We start from the raw sequence: 16,920 nt of genomic DNA, 5'->3' as shown, positions 1-16,920 counted from the left end.
GGCGTCACCAGCCACGACCACAGGGCCTCCGATCCACCGTCCACCCGAGCCGACGAGGACCGGAGCAGCACCCAGCCCCCTACACAAAAGTTAAATAAACGTCGCTTAAAAGCCCTTTTCAGGGCCGACAAAATATAAAACTTGTGTTTTCGTTTCTTTCGAATTCCCTTCATCTCACCTCATCCGGATCTCCGTTGTATCCCTTATTTTAAGCGATTCCAAAAGCGTTGCTCCACCTGATCGAATAGTTAGCGCCTTAGAAGTCAACGCCAGAAGCATAAAATACAATAATGATGTAACAGTTTTTCCATCGTATAACAGGAATAACTGCAAACAGTGTGAAAGTACTGGTCATATCTACGTTCCGGGTAACCTAGGTTTCACTCTAGGGCGTTGCTTCACCAGATCGAATAGCTAGGGACTTAGAATTCAACGCCATAAGAATAAAATACAATATAAACGTAACAGTTTTTCCATCGTATAAAACGAATAATAGCAACCAGTGTGAAAGTTATGGACAGTTCAACGTTCCGGGCAACCTAGGCTTCACCCTAGGGCGTTGTTCCACCGGATCGAATAGTTAGGGCCACAGGAGTGAATGCCAGAATCATAAAATACAATATAAATACAACAGTTTTTCCATCGTATAAAACGAATAATTGCAACCAGTATGAAACTTATGGTCATTTCTACGTTCCGGGCAACCTAGGCTTCACCCTAGGGCGTTGCTCCAACAGATTGAATAGTTAGGGCCTCAGAAGTCAACGCCCGAAGCATAAAATACAAAATAAATAGAACAGTTTTTCCATCGTATAAACCGAATAGTTGCTACCGGTGTGAAAGTTATGGTCATTTCTACGTTCCGGGCAACCTAGGCTTCACCCTAGGGCGTTGTTCCACCAGATGGAATAGTTAGGGCCTAAGAAGTCAACGCCAGAAGCATAAAATACAATATAAATATAACAGTTTTTGTATCGTATAAAACGAATAATGCAAACGAGTGTGAAGGTTATGGTCATTTCTACGTTCCGGGCGACCTAGGTTTCACTCCAGGGCGTTGCTCCACCAGTTCGCATAGTTAGGTCATAAGAAGTCAACGCCAGAAGCATAAAATACGATATAAATACAACAGCTTTTCCATCGTATAAAACGAATAATTGCAACCAGTGTGAAAGTAATGGTCATTTCTACGTTCCGAACCAGCTAGGCGTCACTCTAGGGCGTTGCTCCACCAGATCGAATAGCTAGCGACTTAGAATTAAACGCCAGAAGCACAGAATACAATAAAAATGCAACAGTATTTCCAAAGTATAACAGGAATAATTGCAACCAGTTTGAAAGTGATGGTCATTTCTACTTTCCGGTCAAACTAGGCTACACCCTAGGGCGTTGCTCCAACAGATTGAATAGTTAGGGCCTTAGAAGTCAACGCCCGAAGCATAAAATGCAATAAAAATACAACAGTTTTTCCATCATATAACAGGAATAATTGCAACCAGTTTGAAAGTGATGGTCATTTCTACGTTCCGGGCAACCTAGGCTACACCATAGGGCGTTGCTCCAACAGATTGAATAGTTAGGGCCTTAGAAGTCAATGCCCGAAGCATAAAATGCAATAAAAATACAACAGTTTTTCCGTCACATAGCAGGAATAATTGCAACCAGTTTGAAAGTGATGGTCATTTCTACGTTCCGGGAAACCTCGGCTTCACTGTAGGGCGTTGCTCCGCCAGATCGAATAGTTAGTGCATTAGAAGTCAACGCCAGAAGCATAAAATGCAATATAAATACAACAGTTTTTCCATCATATAAAACGAATAATTGCAACCAGTGTGAAAGTTATGGTCATTTCTACTTTCCGGGCAACCTAGGCTTCACCCTCGGGCGTTGTTCCACCAGATGGAATAGTTAGGGCCTAATATGCCAACGCCAGAAGCATAAAATACGATATAAATACAACAGTTTTTCCATCGTATAAAACGAATAATTGCTACCAGTGTGAAAGTTATGGTCATTTCTACTTTCCGGGCAACCTAGGCTACACCCTAGGGCGTTGCTCCAAGAGATTGAATAGTTAGGGCCTTAGAAGTCAATGCCCGAAGCATAAAATGCATTAAAAATACAACAGTTTTTCCATCATATAACAGGAATAATTGCAACCAGTTTGAAAGTGATGGTCATTTCTACGTTCCGGGAAACCTCGGCTTCACTCTAGGGCGTTGCTCCGCCAGATCGAATAGTTAGTGCATTAAAAGTCAACGCCAGAAGCATATAATACAATATAAATACAACAGTTTTTCCATCGTATAAAACGAATAATAGCAACCAGTGTGAAAGTTATGGTCATTTCTACGTTCCGGCAACCTAGGCTTCACCCCAGGGCGTTGTTCCACCAGATCGAATAGTTAGGGCCTAAGAAGTGAACGCCAGCAGCATAAAATACAATATAAATACTACAGTTCTTCCATCATATAAAACGAATAATTGCAACCAGTATGAAAGTTATGGTCATTTCTACGTTCCGGGCAACCTAGGCTTCACTCTATGGCGTTCTTCCACCACATCGAATAGCTGCGGCCTCAGAAGTCAACGCCTGAAGCATAAAATACAATAGAAATACAACAGTATTTCCATCCTATAACAGGAATAATTGCAACCCTTGTGAAAGTGATGGTCATTTGTACGTTCCAGGCAACCTAGGCTTCACTCTAGGGCGTTGTTCCACCAGATCGAATTGTTAGGGCCTAAGAAGCCAACGCCAGAAGCATAAGATACAATATAAATATAACAGTTTTTCCATCGTATAGAACGAATAATAGCAACCAGTGTGAAAGTTATGGTCATTTCTACGTTCCGGGCAACCTAGGCTTCACTCTAGGGCGTTGCTCCACCAGATCAAACAGTTGGGGCCTTAGAAGTCAACGCCCGAAGCATAAAATACATAATAAATAGAACAGTTTTTGCATCGTATAAAACGGATAATTGCAACCAGTGCGAAAGTTAACGTCATTTCTACGTTCCGGGCAACCTAGGCTTCACTCTAGGGCGTTACTCCACCATATCGAATAGTTAGAGCCTTAGAAGTCAGCGCAAGAAGCATAAAATACAATATAAATACAACAGTTTTTCTATCGTATAAAACGAATAATTGCTACCAGTATGGAAGTGATGGTCATTTCTACGTTCCGGGCTACCTAGGCTCCACCCTAGGGCGTTGTTCCACCAGATGGAATAGTTAGGGCATAAGAAGTCAACGCCAGAAGCATAAAATACGATATAAGTACTACAGTTTTTCCATCGTATAAAACGAATAATTTCAACCAGTGTGAATGTTATGGTCATTTCTACATTCCGAGCAACCTAGGCTTCACCCCAGGGCGTTGTTCCACCAGATCGAATTGTTAGGGCCTAAGAAGTCAACGCCAGAAGCATAAGATACATAATAAATATAACAGTTTTTCCATCGTATAGAACGAATGATAGCATCCAGTGTTAAAGTTATTGTTATTTCTACGTTCCGGGCAACCTAGGCTTGACTCTAGGGCGTTGCTCCACCAGATCAAACAGTTAGGGACTTAGAAGTCAACGCCCGAAGCATAAAATACAAAATAAACACAACAGTTTTTCCATTGTATAAAACGAATAATTGCTACCAGTGTAAAAGTTATGGTAATTTCTACGTTCCGGGCAACCTAGGCTCCACCCTAGGGCGTTGTTCCACCAGATGGAATAGTTAGGGCATAAGAAGTCAACGCCAGAAGCATAAAATACGATATAAGTACTACAGTTTTTCCATCGTATAAAACGAATAATTGCAACCAGTATGAAAGTTAACGTCATTTCTACTTTCCGGGCAACCTAGGCTTCACCCTAGGGCGTTGCTCCAACAGATTGGATAGTTAGGGCCTTAGAAGTCAATGCCCGAAGCATAAAATGCAATAAAAATACAACAGTTTTTCCGTCATATAACCGGAATAATTGCAAGCAGTTTGAAAGTGATGGTCATTTCTACGTTCCGGGCAACCTAGGCTACACCCTAGGGCGTTGCTCCAACAGATTGAATAGTTAGAGCCTTAGAAGTCAATGCCCGAAGCATAAAATGCAATAAAAATACAACAGTTTTTCCGTCATATAACAGGAATAATTGCAACCAGTTTGAAAGTGATGGTCATTTCTACGTTCCGGGAAACCTCGGCTTCACTCTAGGGAGTTGCTCCGCCAGATCGAATAGTTAGTGCATTAGAAGTCAACGCCAGAAGCATAAAATACAATATAAATACAACAGTTTTTCCATCGTATAAAACGAATAATTGCAACCAGTGCGAAAGTTAACGTCATTTCTACGTTCCGGCAACCTAGGCTTCACCCCAGTGCGTTGTTCCACCAGATCGAATAGTTAGGGCCTAAGAAGTGAACGCCAGCAGCATAAAATACAATATAAATACTACAGTTCTTGCATCATATAAAACGAATAATTGCAACCAGTATGAAAGTTATGGTCATTCCTACGTTCCGGGCAACCTAGGCTTCACTCTATGGCGTTCTTCCACCACATCGAATAGCTGCGGCCCCAGAAGTCAACGCCTGAAGCATAAAATACAATAGAAATACAACAGTATTTCCATCCTATAACAGGAATAATTGCAACCCTTGTGAAAGTGATGGTCATTTGTACGTTCCAGGCAACCTAGGCAACACTCTAGGGTGTTGTTCCACCAGATTGAATAGTTAGGGCCTAAGAAATCAACGCCAGAAGCATAAAATACAATTTAAATATAACAGTTTTTCCATCGTATAGAACGAATAATAGCAACCAGTGTGAAAGATATGGTCATTTCTACGTTCCGGGCAACCTAGGCTTCACTCTAGGGCGTTGTTCCACCAGATCGAACAGCTAGGGCCTAAGAAGGCAACGCCAGACGCATAAAATACAATATAAATATAACAGTTTCTCCATCGTATGAAACGAATAATAGCGACCAGTGAGAAAGTTATAGTCATTTCTACGTTCCCGGCAACCTAGGCTTCACCCCAGGGCGTTGTTCCACCAGGTCGAATAGTTAGGGCCTAAGAAGTGAACGCCAGCAGCATAATATACAATATAAATACAACAGCTTTTCCATCGTATAAAACGAGTAATTGCAACCAGTATGAAAGTTAACGTCATTACTACGTTCAGGGCAACCTAGGCTTCACTCTAGGGCGTTACTCCACCATATCGAATAGTTAGAGCCTTAGAAGTCAGCGCAAGAAGCATAAAATACAATATAAATACAACAGTTTTTCTATCGTATAAAACGAATAATTGCTACCAGTATGGAAGTGATGGTCATTTCTACGTTCCGGGCTACCTAGGCTCCACCCTAGGGCGTTGTTCCACCAGATGGAATAGTTAGGGCATAAGAAGTCAACGCCAGAAGCATAAAATACGATACAAGTACTACAGTTTTTCCATCGTATAAAACGAATAATTTCAACCAGTGTGAATGTTATGGTCATTTCTACATTCCGAGCAACCTAGGCTTCACCCCAGGGCGTTGTTCCACCAGATCGAATTGTTAGGGCCTAAGAAGTCAACGCCAGAAGCATAAGATACATAATAAATATAACAGTTTTTCCATCGTATAGAACGAATGATAGCATCCAGTGTGAAAGTTATGGTCATTTCTACGTTCCGGGCAACCTAGGCTTCACTCTAGGGCGTTTCTCCACCAGATCAAACAGTTAGGGACTTAGAAGTCAACGCCCGAAGCATAAAATACAAAATAAACACAACAGTTTTTCCATTGTATAAAACGAATAATTGCTACCAGTGTAAAAGTTATGGTAATTTCTACGTTCCGGGCAACCTAGGATTCACCCTAGGGCGTTGTTCCACCAGATCGAATAGTTAGGGCCTAAGAAGTGAACGCCAGAAGCATAAAATACAATATAAATACAACAGTCTTTCCATCATATAAAACGTGTAATTGCAACCAGTATGAAAGTTGTGGTCATTTCTACTTTCCGTGCAAGCTAGGCTACACCCTAGGGCGTTGCTCCAACAGATTGAATATTTAGGGCCTTAGAAGTCAATGCCCGAAGCATAAAATGCATTAAAAATACAACAGTTTTTCCATCATATAACAGTAATAATTGCAACCAGTTTGAAAGTGATGGTCATTTCTACGTTCCGGGAAACCTCCGCTTCACTCTAGGGCGTGGATCCGCCAGATCGAATAGTTAGTGCATTAAAAGTCAACGCCAGAAGCATATAATACAATATAAATACAACAGTTTTTCCATCGTATAAAACGAATAATAGCAACCAGTGTGAAAGTTATGGTCATTTCTACGTTCCGGCAACCTAGGCTTCACCCCAGGGCGTTGTTCCACCAGATCGAATAGTTAGGGCCTAAGAAGTGAACGCCAGCAGCATAAAATACAATATAAATACTACAGTTCTTCCATCATATAAAACGAATAATTGCAACCAGTATGAAAGTTATGGTCATTTCTACGTTCCGGGCAACCTAGGCTTCACTCTAGGGCGTTGTTCCACCAGATCGAACAGCTAGGGCCCAAGAAGGCAACGCCAGACGCATAAAATACAATATAAATATAACAGTTTCTCCATCGTATGAAACGAATAATAGCGACCAGTGAGAAAGTTATGGTCATTTCTACGTTCCCGGCAACCTAGGCTTCACCCCAGGGCGTTGTTCCACCAGATCGAATAGTTAGGGCCTAAGAAGTGAACGCCAGCAGCATAATATACAATATAAATACATCAGCTTTTCCATCGTATAAAACGAATAATTTCAACCAGTGTGAATGTTATGGCCATTTCTACTTTCCGGGCAACCTAGGCTTCACCCTAGGGCGTTGCTTCAACAGATTGAATAGTTAGGACCATAGAAGTCAACGCCCGAAGCATAAAACACAAAATAAATACAACAGTTTTTCCATCGTATAAAACGAATAATTGCTACCGGTGTGAAAGTTATGGTCATTTCTACGTTCCGGGCAACCTAGGCTTCACCATAGGGCGTTGTTACGCCAGATGGAATAGTTAGGGCATAAGAAGTCAACGCCAGAAGCATAAAATTCAATATAAATACAACAGCTTTTCAATCGTATAAAACGAGTAATTGCAACCAGTATGAAAGTTAACGTCATTACTACGTTCAGGGCAACCTAGGCTTCACCCTAGGGCGTTGCTCCAACAGATTGAATAGTTAGGGCCTTAGAAGTCAACGCCCGAAGCATAAAATACAATAAATATATAAGAGTATTTCCATCGTATAACAGGAATAATTGCAACCAGTGTGAAGGTGATGGTCATTTCTACGTTCTCGGCAACCTAGGCTTCACCATAGGGCGCTGCTCCACCAGACCGAATAGTTAGTGCCCTAGAAGTCAGCGCCAGACTCATAAAATACAATATAAATACAACAGTTTTTCCATCGTATAAAACGAATAATTGCAACAAGTATGAAAGTTACGGTCATTTCTACTTTCCGGGCAACCTAGGCTTCACCCTAGGGCGTTGTTCCAACAGATTGAACAGTTAGGGCCTTAGAAGTCAACGCCCGAAGCATGAAATACAAAATAAATAGAACAGTTTTTCCATCGTATAGCTTGAATAATTGCAACCGGTGTGAATGTTATTTTAATTTCTACGTTCCGGGCAACCTAGGCCAGACTGTATGGTGTTGCTCCACCAGATCGAATAGGTAGGGCCATAGAAGTCAACGCCCGAAGCATAAAATACAAAATAAATAGAACAGTTTTTCCATTGTATAAAACGAATAATTGCTACCAGTGTGAAAGTTATGTTCATTTCTACGTTCCTGACAACCTAGGCCTCACTGTAGGGTGCTGCTCCACCAAATCGAATAGGTAGGGCCATAGAAGCCAACGCCCGAAGCATAAAATACATTAAATATACAAGAGCTTTTCCATCGTATAACAGGAATAATTGCAACCAGTGTGAAAGTGATGGTCATTTCTACGTTCCGGGCAACCTAGGCTTCACTCTAGGGCGTTGTTCCACCAGATCGAAAAGTTAGGGCCTAAGAAATCAACGCCAGAAGCATAAAATACAATATAAATATAACAGTTTTTCCATCGTATAAAACGATTAATTGCAACCAGTGTGAAAGTTATGGACATTTCTACATTCCGAGCACCCTAGGCTTCACTCTAGTGCGTTGCTACACCAGATCGAATAGTTAGGGACTTAGATGTCAACGCCAGAAGCACAAAATACAATAAAGATGCAGCAGTTTTTCCATCGTATAACAGGAATAATTGCAACCAGTGAGAAACTAATGGTCAGTTCTACGTTCCGGGCAAACTAGGTTTCACTCTAGGGCGTTGCTCCACCAGATCGAATAGTTAGGGCCTAAGAAGTCATCGCCAGAAACATAAAATACTATATAAATGCCACAGCTTTTCCGTCGTATAAAACGAATAATTGCAACCAGTGTGAAAGTTATGGTCATTTCTACGTTCCGGGCAACCTAGGTTTCACTCTGGGGCGTTGCTCCACCAGATCGACTAGATAGGGCCTTAGAAGTCAACGCCAGTAGCATAAAATACAATAAAGATGCAACAGTTTTTCCATCGTATAACAGGAATAATTGCAACCAGTGTGAAGGTAATGGTATGTCCTACGTTCCGAGCAAGCTTGGCTTCACCCTAGGGTGTTGCTAAACCAGATCGAATAGTTAGGGCGTTAGAAGTCAACGCCCGAAGCATAAAATACAAAATGAATAGAACAGTTTTTCCATTGTATAAAACGAATAATAGCAACCAGTATGAAAGTTATGGTCATTTCTACGTTCCGGGCAGCCTAGACTTCACTCTAGGGCGTTGCTCCACCAGATCGAATAGTTAGGGCCTTAGAAGTCAACGCCAGAGGCATAAAATACAATAAAGATGCAACAGATTTTCCATCGTATAAAACGAATAATTGAAACCAGTGGAAAGGTAATGATCATTTCTACGTTCCGGGCAACCTAGGCTTCACCCTAGGGCGCTGCTCCACCAGATCGAATAGTTAGTGCCCTAGAAGTCAACGCCCGAAGCATGAAATACAAAATAAATACAACAGTTGCTCCATCGTATAAAACGAATAATTGCTACCAGTGTGAAAGTTATGGTAATTTCTACGTTCCGGGCAACCTAGTTTTCACTCTAGTGCGTTGCTCCACCAGATCGCATAGCTAGGGACTTAGAATTCAACGCCATAAGAATTAAATACAATATAAGTACAACAGTTTTTCCATCGTATAAAATGAATAATTGGAAACATTGTGAAAGTAATGGTCATTTCTACGTTCCGGGCAACCTAGGCGTCAATCTAGGGCGTTACTCCACCACATCTAATAGCTACGGCCTTAGAAGTCAACGCCAGAAGCATAAAATACAATATAAATATAACACCTTTTCCATCGTATAAAATGAATAATAGCAAACAGTGTGAAAGTAATGGTCATTTCTACGTTCCGGACAACCGAGGCTTCACTCTAGGGCGTTGCTCCACCAGATCGAATAGTTAGGTCCTTTGCAGTCAACGGCAGGAGCATAAAATACGATATAAATACAACAGCGTTTCCATCGTATAAAAGGAGTAATTGCAAACAGTGTGAAAGTAATGGTCATTTCTACGTTCCGGGCAACCTAGGCTTCACTCTACGGCGTTGTTCCTCCAGATCGAATAGTTAGGGCCTAAGAAGTCAACACCAGAAAAATAAAATACAAAATAAAAACAAAAGCCTTTACACCGTATAAAGCGAATACTTGCAACCTGTGTGAAGGTTATGGTCATATCTACGTTCCGGGCAACCTAGGCTTCACTGTAGGGCGTTGCTCCACCAGATCGAAATGTTAGGGCCTAAGAAGTCAACGCCCGAAGCATAAAATACGATATAAATACAACAGCTTTTCCATCATATTAAATGAGTAATTGCAACCAGTGTGGAAGTTATGGTCACTTCTACGTTCCGATTACCCTAGGCGTCACTCTAGGGAGTTGCTCCACCTCATCTAATAGCTACCGCCTTAGAAGTCAACGCCAGGGGCATAAAATACAATATAAATACAACAGCTCTTCCATCGTATAAAACGAATAATTGCTACCAGTGTAAAAGTTATGGTCATTTCTACGTTCCGGGCAACCTAGGCTTCACCCTAGGGCGTTGTTCCACCAGATCGAATAGTTAGGGCCTAAGAAGTGAACGCCAGAAGCATAAAATGCAATATAAATACAACAGTTTTTCCATCGTATAAAACGAATAATTGCAACCAGTATGAAACATATGGTCATTTCTACGTTCCGGGCAACCTAGGCTTCACTCTGTGGCGTTCTTTCACCGCATCGAATAGCTACAGCCTCAGAAGTCGACGCCTGAAGTATAAAATACAATAAAAATACAACCGTCTTTCCATCCTATAACAGGAATAATGGCAATCCGTGTGAAAGTGATGGTCATTTCTACGTTCCAGGCAACCTAGGCTTCACCCTAGGGCGTTGTTCCACCAGATCGAATAGTTAGGGCCTAAGAAGTCAACGCCAGAAGCATAAAATACAATATAAATATAACAGCTTTCCATCGTATAAAATGAATGATTGCAAACATTGTGAAAGTAATGGTCATTTCTACGTTCCCGGCAACCTAGCCGTCACTCTAGGACGTTGCTCCACCACATCTAATAGCTGCGGCCTTAGAAGTCAACGCCAGAAGCATAAAGTACAATATAAATACAACAGCTTTTCCATCGTATAAAATGAATAATTGCAACCAGTGTGAAAGTAATGGTCATTTCTACGATCCGGGCAACCTAGGCTTCACTCTAGGGCACTGCTCCACCATGTCGAATAGCTAGGGACTTAGAATTAAACGCCAGAAGCACAAAATACAATAAAAATACAACAGTTTTTCCATCGTATAAAACGAATAATAGCAACCAGTGTGAAAGTAATGGACATTTCCACGTTCCTGCAACCTGGGCGTCACTCTACGGCGTAGCTCCACCACATCTAATAGCTACGGCCTTAGAAGTCAACGCCAGAAGCATAAAATACAATAAAGATGCAACAGTCTTTCTATCGAATAACAGGAATAACTGCAAACAGTGTGAAAGTACTGGTGATTTCTACGTTCCGGGTAACCTAGGTTTCATTCTAGGACGTAGCTCCACCAGATCGAATAGCTAGGGACATAGAATTCAACGCCAGAAGAATAAAATACAATATAAATACAACAGTTTTTCCATCATATAAAACGAATAATTGCTACCAGTATGAAAGTTATGGTTATTTCTACTTTCCGGGCAACCTAGGCTTCACTCCAGGGCGTTGCTCCACCAGATCGAATAGTTAGGGCCTTAGAAGTCAACGCCGAATCATAAAATACAATAAAAATACAACAGTTTTTCCATCGTATAACAGGAATAATTTCAACCAGTGTGAATGTTATGGTCAGTTATACGTTCCGGGCAATCTAGGCTTCACTCTAGGGCGTTGCTCCACCAGATCGAATAGCTACGACCTTAGAAGTCAAAGCCAGTAGCAGAAAATACAATTAAAATGCAACAGTTTTTCCATCGTATAGCATGACTAATTACAACCAGTGCGAAAGTAATGATCATTTCGACGTTCCGGGCATCCTAGACTTAACTCTCAGGCGATGCTCCACCAGATCGAAGAGTTAGGGCCTTAGAAGTCAACGCGAGAAGCATAAACTACAAAATAAATGCAACAGTCTTTCCATCGTATAAAACGTATAATTGCAACCAGTGTGAAGGTAAGGGTATGTCCTACGTCCCGGGCAACCTAGGCTTCACTCTAGGGCGTCGTTCCACCAGATCGAATAGTTAGGGCGTAAGATGTCAACGCCAGAAGTATAAAATACAATATAAATATAACAGCTTTTCCATCGTATAAAACGAATAATTGCAACCAGTGTGAATGTTATGGTCATTTCTACGTTCCGGGCAACCTAGGCTTCACCCTAGGGCGTTGTTCCACCAGATCGAATAGTTAGTGCCTTAGAAGTCAACGCCAGAAGCATAAAATAAAATATAAATACAACAGTTTTTCCATCGTATAAAACGAAAAATTGCTGCCTGTGTAAAAGTTATGGTCATTTCTACGTTCCGGACAACCTAGGCTTCACCCTAGGGCGTTGGTCCACCACATAGAATAGCTACGGCCACAGAAGTCAACGCCTGAAGTATAAAATACAATAAAAATACAACAGTCTTTCCATCCTATAACAGGAATAATTGCAACCCGTGTGAAAGTGATGGTCATTTCTACGATGCAGGCAACCTAGGCTTCACTCTAGGGCGTTGTTGCACCAGATCGAATAGTTCGGGCCTAAGAAGTCAACGCCAGAAGCATAAAATACAATATAAATATAACAATTTTTCCATCGTATAAAACGAATAATATAAACCAGTGTGAAAGTTATGGTCATTTCTACGTTCCCAGCGGCCTAGGCCTCACTCTAGGGCGGGCTCCTCCAGATCAAACAGTTAGGGCCCTAGAAGTCAACGCCCGAAGCATTAAATACAAAATAAATAGAACAGTTTTTCCATTGTGTAAAACGAATAATTGCTATCAGTGTAAAAGTTATGGTCATTTGTATGTTCCGGGCAACCTAGGCTTCACCCTAGGGCGTTGCTCCAACAGATTGAATAGTTAGGGCCTAAGAAGTCAACGCCAGAAGCATAAAATACGATATAAATAAAACAGCTTTTCCATCGTATAAAACGAATAATTGCAACCTGTGTGAAAGTTATGGTCATTTCTACGTTCCGGGCAACCTAGGCTTCACTCTGGGGCGTTGTTCCACCAGATCGAATAGTTAGGGCCTAAGAAGTCAACGGCAGAAGCATAAAATACAATATAAATATAACAGTTTCTCCATCGTATAAAACGAATAATAGCAACCAGTGTGAAAGCTATGGTCATTTCTACGTTCCGGGCAACCTAGGCTTCACTCTAGGCCGTTGCTCCGCCAGATCGAATAGCTAGGGCCTTAGAAGTCAACGCCCGAAGCATAAAATACAAAATAAAAAGGACAGCTTTTCCATGTATAAAACGAATAATTGCTTCCTGTCTGAAAGTTATGGTCATTTCTACGTTCCGGGCAACCTAGGCTTCACCAGAGGGCGTTGTTCTACCAGATGGAATTGCTGGGACCTAAGATGTCGACGCCAGAGCATAAAATAAGATATAAATACAACAGCTTTTCCATCGTATAAAACGAATAATGGCAAAGCGTGTGAAAGTTATGGTCATTTCCACGTTCCGGGCAACATAGGCTTCACCCTAGTGCATTGCTACACGAGATCGAATAGTTAGGGCCTTAGAAGTCATCGCCCGAAGCATAAAATACAATAAAACACAACAATTTTTCCATCGTATAACAGGAATAATTGCAGCCAGTGTGAAAGTGATGGTCATTTCTACGATCCGGGTAACCCAGGTTGCACTCTAGGGCATTACTCCACCACATCGAATAGCTACGGCCGTAGAAGTCAACGCCAGAAGCATAAAATACAATATAAATACAACAGCTTTTCCACCGAATAAAATGAATAATTGCATACATTGTGAAAGCAATGGTCATTACTACGTTCCGGGCAGCCTAGGCTTCACTCGATGGCGTTGCTCCACCAGATCGAATAGCTAGGGACTTAGAATTCAATGCCAGAAGCTTAAAATGCAATATATATATAACAGCTTTTCCATGTATAAAACGAATAATTGCTACCAGTGTGAAAGTTATGGTCATTTCTACGTTCCGGGCAACCTAGGCTTCACTCCAGGGCGTTGCTCCACCAGATGGAATAGTTAGGGCCTAAGAAGTCAACGCCAGAAGCATAAAATACGATATAAATACTACAGCTTTTCCATCGTATATAACGAATAATTGCTACCAGTGTGAAAGTGATGGTCATTTCTACGTTCCGGGCAACCTAGGCTTCACCCTAGGGCGTTGTTCCACCAGATGGAATAGTTAGGGCCTAAGAAGTCAGCGCCAGAAGCATAAAATACGATATAAATACAACAGCTTTTCCATCGTATAAAACGAATAATGGTAACCGGTGTGAAAGTTATGGTCATTTCTACGTTCCGGGCAACCTAGGCTTCACTCCAGGACGATGCTCCACCATATCGAATAGTTAGGGCCTAAGAAGTCAACGCCAGAAGCATAAAATACAATAAAGGTGCAACAGTTGTTCCATCGTATAACAGGAATAACTGCAAACAGTGTGAAAGTACAGGTCATTTCTACGTTCCGGGTAATCCAGGTTTCACTCTAGGGCGTTGCTCCACCAGATCGAATAGCTAGGGACTTAGAATTCAACGCCAGAAGAATAAAATACAATCTAAGTACAACAGCTTTTCCACCGACTAAAATGAATAATTGCATACATTGTGAAAGCAATGGTCATTACTACGTTCCGGGCAGCCTAGGCTTCACTCTATGGCGTTGCTCCACCAGATCGAATAGCTAGGGACTTAGAATTCAATGCCAGAAGCATAAAATGCAATATATATATAACAGCTTTTCCGTGTATAAAACGTATAATTGCTACCAGTGTGAAAGAGTTGGTCATTTCTACGTTCCGGGCAACCTAGGCTTCACCCTCGGCCGTTGTTCCACCAGATCGAATAGTTAGGGCCTAAGAAGTCAACGCCAGATGCATAAAATACGATATAAATACAACAGTTTTTCCATCATATAACAGGAATGATTGCAACCAGTTTGAGAGTGATGGTCATTTCTACGTTCCGGGCAACCTAGGCTTCACCGTAGGGCGTTGTTCCACCAGATGGAATAGCTGGGGCCTAAGAAGTCTATGCCAGAAGCATAAAATACGATATAAATACAACAGCTTTTCCATCCTATAAAACGAATAATGGCAACCAGTGTCAAAGTTATGGTCATTTCTACGTTCCGGGCAACCTAGGCTTCACCCTAGTGCGTTGCTACACCAGATCGAATAGATAGGGCCTTAGAAGTCATCGCCTGAAGCATACAATACAATAAAAATACAACAGTTTTACCATCGTATAACAGGAATAATTGCAACCAGTGTGAAAGTGATGGTCATTTCTACGATCCGGGTAACCCAGGTTTCACTCTAGGGCGTTACTCCACCACATCGAATAGCTACAGCCGTAGAAGCCAACGCCTGAAGCATAAAATGCAATAAAAATACAACAGTTTTTTCATCGTATAACAGGAATAATTGCAGCAAGCGTGGAGGTAATGGTCATTTCTACGTTCCGGGCATCCTAGGCATCGCTCTTGGGCGTCGCTCCACCAGATCGGATAGCTAGGGCCTTAGAAGTCAACGCCCGAAGGATAAAATACAAAATAAATGGAACAGCTGTTCCATGTATAAAACGAATAATTGTTTCCAGTGTGAAAGTTATGATCATTTCTACGTTCCGGGCAACCTAGGCTACACCATAGGGCGTTGTTCCACCAGATGGAATAGTTGTGGCCTAAGATGTCAACGCCAGAAGCATAAAATACGATATAGATACAACAGATTTTCCATCGTATAAAACGAATAATGGCAACCAGTGTGAAAGTTATGGTCATTTCTACGTTCCGGGCAACCTAGGCTTCACTCTAGGCCGTTGCTCCACCAGATCGAATAGCTAGGGCCTTAGAAGTCAACGCCCGAAGCATAAAATACAAAATAAATAGAACAGCTTTTCCATGTATAAAACGAATGATTGCTTCCTGTGTGAAAGTTATGGTCATTTCTACGTTCCGGGCAACCTAGGCTTCACCCGAGGGAGTCGTTCCACCAGATGGAACAGTTGGGACCTAAGAAGTCAACGCCAGAAGCATAAAATATGATATAAATACATCAGCTTTTCCATCGTATAAAACGAATAATGGCAAACAGTGTGAAAGTTATGGTCATTTCCACGTTCCAGGCAACCTAGGCTTCACCCTAGTGCGTTGCTACACCAGATCGAATAGTTACGGCCTTAGAAGTCATCGCCTGAAGCATACAATACAATTAACATACAACAGTTTTACCATCGTATAACAGGAATAATTGCAACCAGTGCGAAAGTAATGACCATTTCGACGTTTCGGGCATCCTAGGCAAAACACTGAGGCGTTGCCCCACCAGATCGAATAGCTAGGACCTTAGAATTCAAATACAGAAGCAGAAAATACAATAAAAATGCAACAGTTCTTCAATCGTATAGCATGAATAATTGCAACCAGTGTGAAATAACGATCATTTCGACGTTTCGGGCATCCTAGACTTAACTCTGAGGCATTGCTCCACAAGATCGAATAGTTAGGGCCTAAGAAGTCAACGCCAGAAGCATAAAATACAATATAAATACAATACCATTTCCATCGTATAAAACGAATAATTGCACCCAGTGTGAAAGTTATGGTCATTTCTACGTTCCGGGCAACATAGGCTTACCTCTTGGACGTTGCCTCACCTGATCGAATAGCTAGGACCCTAGAAGTCAAAGCCAGAAGCAGAAAAAACAATAAAAATGCAACAGTTTTTCCATCGTATAAGACGAATAATTGCACCCAGTGTGAAAGTTATGACCATTTCTACGTTCCGGGCAACATAGGCTTCCCTCTTGGACGTTGCCTCACCTGATCGAATAGCTAGGACCTTAGAAGTCAAAGCCAGAAGCAGAAAAAACAATAAATATGCAACAGTTTTTCCATCTTATAGCATGAATAGTTGCAACCAGTGAGAAATTAATGATCATTTCGACGTTTCGGGCACCCTAGACTTAACTCTGAGGCATTGCTCCACCAGGTCGAAGTGTTAGGGCCTTGGAATTCAACGCCAGAAGCATAAACTACAAAATAAATACAACAGTCTTTCAATCGTATAAAACGAATAATGGTAACC

This window comes from Calliopsis andreniformis, unplaced genomic scaffold, assembly GCF_051401765.1.
Source record: "Calliopsis andreniformis isolate RMS-2024a unplaced genomic scaffold, iyCalAndr_principal scaffold0014, whole genome shotgun sequence".
Classification (NCBI taxonomy): domain Eukaryota; kingdom Metazoa; phylum Arthropoda; class Insecta; order Hymenoptera; family Andrenidae; genus Calliopsis; species Calliopsis andreniformis.
Note: the sequence above shows the minus strand (reverse complement) of the source record.